The sequence below is a fragment of the Simochromis diagramma genome, unplaced genomic scaffold (genome assembly GCF_900408965.1).
Source record: "Simochromis diagramma unplaced genomic scaffold, fSimDia1.1 OVJJ01000320.1, whole genome shotgun sequence".
NCBI lineage: Eukaryota > Metazoa > Chordata > Actinopteri > Cichliformes > Cichlidae > Simochromis > Simochromis diagramma.
The window spans coordinates 10,441,913-10,446,263 of record NW_024386773.1 but is presented as its reverse complement, the minus strand read 5'-3'; the positions used below and the strand labels follow the sequence as shown (position 1 = coordinate 10,446,263).

At 38.4% G+C, this 4,351-nt stretch overlaps 1 protein-coding gene across 1 annotated transcript in view; it reads left to right on the top strand.

Annotated features, from left to right (window-relative positions):
- LOC120718904 (cadherin-22-like) overlaps positions 1 to 4,351 on the top strand; it is a 173,177-nt gene that overhangs the window by 144,054 nt on the left and 24,772 nt on the right. The window lies entirely within an intron of this gene.

Below are 4,351 nucleotides of genomic sequence, written 5' to 3'. Positions count from 1 at the left end.
TATCAGACATAAACACATGCCTGCACTTGAAAGATAAAGCCTCTCTCATTGCCATTGGTGGAAACATCCACACAGACAGAGTCAGTGGTCAATGCCATCAAAATTCCCATCCACTATGTTTCTTTATCACCCGTTCATGGAGTCCTGAGAGCTGTACACATACAGAAAGCAGACAGAAAGAGATAGAATAAGTAGACACAGAAAGGCCACAAGAGAGATGGAAATAGAGTGGGGGGGGGAGGAGGCATATACTTGTGAAGCTATGAGCTAAAGTATTTTAAGAAGGGACTTCATTTTCTCCATAATGATTTTGTTCGCTTTTTTATTTCGGCCCTTCTGCTCATTAAAGCTAGACAGCCACAAGGTCAATGTGTCTGAGGACATTGTTAAAACTGGAAATTTTGTGGCACAACCCTTAATTATCCCAGTTCATTACTGACCTTTGAACTGTTGTACTGCCCGTGTATCAGTATCGGACAAGTGACAACTGCTTCCTGACAATGCTTGGCGTAAATGCCCCAGGATTAACCTCTGTTGCAAAACTGAAAAACACACCTAAATGTCAATTACTCCATATGTGCCTGAGTAAAGATGTTTTAGTTTCAAATACAAACATGTACACATAGTATGTCTTCGAAATCACCCAATTAAAAGGTGCAACATCTCCTGCAGACACTATCACTGGCATAAAAAGCCTCTCATCTATGCACTGCTTGTCTCCCCTCCAGAAAACGCAGAACCTCCCGAGTACAGGAACAGCATTTAATGTACTGTCACTAGCCACAGTACTCGTACTTCCTGACAATCTTCTCCGCAGAAACGTATCAGGTTAAGTTAGAGTGACATATAATTTTCGAGAACTGATAGCAAGTATGATATCACCTTGCAAAACTGCTTTTTTCCCCAGACAGGTAGGTGGGAAAAAAGAACATCACCCTGAGGGCAAAAAGATACTGAAGTAACTGAAAGTCTTTATCTCTTGCACCGTTGCAGAGAAGAAACATTTTCTACAGCATAACTTTTCTCACTTGCTGTCTGGCAAACAAAACACACACTCTTTGATTTTTTTATGGTGTTAGAACATTATTCTCTGCAAATCCAAATGAATCACACGTTTGTTGGAAGATGCTGAAGAGAGATCAGTATCTCTTTTTAGTCAAAGTTAGAAAATGCGAAGGTAAAATGAATCTAAAGAGCAAAGTATGAAAGGATTGTCAACTTTCTATGTAAAGTGTTCACACCTTTCAGCACTGACAATAAATGTAATCACATTATTACACTGCAACAGTATTCCATAAGGAAAATAACTGTAGAGAGGATGCTTTAAATATTCACGAATAAGCATGTTCTGATTTTTTGGATTGTGCTAAGCTTGGTACAGCTCACCACCTCATGGAAGATGGACTTAGCTACTGTGATGTCATCCACTGGTTTCTAATGTCCTGCTTTGAAACCTTGAGAAGAACTGTTGTGCCATTGTTATCATGGTTGCAAAAAATGGGCATGATGAGGAAGCAGGTCCGACTGTGAATTCAAAAACTCATTGGCTAGTGACTTGTGATTGACGTGTCATTAGCCAATGAGCGTGGACTTTCATATAACAGGTAATCTTCTATTAAAAGATAGACAGGAGCCCATAAGCTCAACGGGAAAGTGTTTACAGATCAAGACAAAAAACTTTTTCCCACAGACTTTCCCTGTATTTTTTACCCTCTTCAGTTCTTTCGGGACAATAATGGAGAAGCATATAAAACCAGCACATCTTTGAGACTTCTTAAAATGTTCTACTTGAAAAGATGTAAAAGGTTAATAAGCATCCACTATAAAATGCAACAAGTTTTAAGTAATTGAAAATGTTCAGGGCCCATTCAATTTTTTTGCTTAAAAGCGATTGTTCATAACTAGCAATTCCCAGTCACACAAACTCAAGATATACTGAAGAGATTTCTGATAGCCTGGGTTGTCAGTGTAAAATTGGAGCTATGCAACAAGAGAAAAGAAAAAAACTGTAATACTGCAAATCTTTGCAGACAGTATGGACAGGCCTCCGGCTCAGAAATGAGACGAAAAGCACACGCTCCCGAGTACATTTGTATCCTTATTTATCGCTCCTGACAAAAGTGACATTTTAAACCAAACTGTCTCCTCCAGCATAGACAATAAACCATTTGGTCCCGAGCATTGTAACAGTCCTGACACACACCTACACACATGCAGCCATCCACATGTGTGAGGAGACAAGCAAGCACTCACATACTGTATCTGTCTTCCCTGAAGTTATGTCAGTATAATTCAGCACCTTAGAGACAGTCTTTCTGTAAGATTCTCGACAGCTGGTATGTGCAGCACAGATGCAGAGCATGCCAATAATCTGTTGAGATCCTTTTTTATTCTTCTACACTAGCTGAAGACAGATTTAGAACAGCACCACTTGGTCCACATGAATGAACCTGTCTCACTGAATACGCTTTTTTTGTTTTTTTATTTTTTATTTATTTTTTTGTCCCGATGAAGAGAGTCTGTGGTGGTAGGCGCTTTCTCACATTATTTCATCTCTTTTCAGTTCTGGGAATTGAAATGTAAAATGTGTAACATCTGGTGATTGCTGGTTTTCATTCTGGCACAGCGGGGACAACAGAATAATGTGAAGATGAAATTAGAAGAGGAAAAAGAGATATCTAGGACTGGTGGAGCTCTTTTTGCATTTATGCTCTTGCTGCTCTGGCAAAAAGCAGTCAATTAAAACCCTGCATTGATGTGAGGATTATGCTATTAGTTGAGACCAGCATTCTCATTAGCTGCTGTGCAACTGTTAGACAGAACTATGTGGTGAGAGAGAGCAGGAGAATTTATCTGCTATAGTCTGATGACCATTAGTTTGCTTTGCTGTCTTTAGTAAATCTGTCTTGTCATTTTTCTTTTACTTGGAGTGTGGCCCAATAATTGTGTTTGTAAGCTCTGGAATTTTCCATCATCTGGTTGCTCACACACATGAAGAAAAAAAACACAGCTTTAAGTTTACCCATAGTTTAACCTCAAGTGTCAGTTTATCCCTATAATAACCTTGAGGCAAAAAAAAAATTAAAAAAACAAGTGTGATGTTGTGGTGGGACGACCAATCCCCACAGAGTGGTGGAGAGTTTTTATTTTAAGCACACACATTTACAGACATGCCAGTGTTGAGGACTTAATGTCTTGCAATGAAACCACATCCTAAAAAAAAGAGAAGATAATGACAGTCTATAAAACCGTGGATGTTAAGGAAGGTAGGCATCTTTTCAAGGACTACAGTCCAGTTTCCAGGTCCATTTTGGTTTTCGAAAATATTTATCATTTGTTGCACTAAAACTACCGTTTTTTTAATAGAAAGTGCAACATTAATTAGATTTAGTAAATTAAGAGCAGCAAAAAAAACCAGAGTTTAACTTCTGTATTTTGACCGCATTTATCTATTAGACATAGTTAGTAGCACTAATATTCAATTAAAAAACTGCAAGCTCTCATCTTGATCACTTGACTGTGTTAATTTGGCTGTTACGTACTATGTATAAGGATTAATAATTACTAGGCACTTATTTGTATGAGTGAGTTCACTTTATTGTGTTTAACTATCTTCCAGATTTACATAATTACAACAATTTAAATTCATTCAGTGGAACACTTGGAACTGATTTATGTGTATATTCAACCACTGGGTAATTGTCAGTAGCTGCATGTTGTTACATTTTCTGTAGGGTGCCACTCAGATGCATAAACTAGGTGGTGACAGCTGTGTATACTGATTTATTCATCAAGTGTGCACTACAATTAACCTACCATATCCAGACTAACACTTGCAGCAACCGGGCACCCCCCGCCCCACCCATTCTCCCAACACGCACGCACACACACACACACACACACACACACACCATTCTTCTTTTCCTTTTCTTTCTTTTTTCCACTAACTCAAGCTCTCTCTCACACACACACACACACACATGCACACGGGAGGCCTAAGGCTCCCTTCTGTACTGCAAACAGTGTTTTATGAGAAAATGGAAACTCCATCAGACATTATCATATGATTAAGAATGGGAATTAAGATTCAAGGAGAAGTCAAGCTAATTTGAAGTGGGTTTTGATTGTACTAATTATATAATCTTCTCAACTCCCACATTTATATTTTTGCCCATTAAGAAAAATGTCTTGAGAGTGTGTTGTGGTGTTATATATCTGGATGTATCTAGCTGACACTAGCTTAAGAAAGAAAATGATAGTACTACATTTGCAATTTTGTCACAAGCATGTAGTTCTCATTTGCTGAGGTGTGTCTCTTTCACTTCATTATCAGATAGTGAGTACCTAGAGA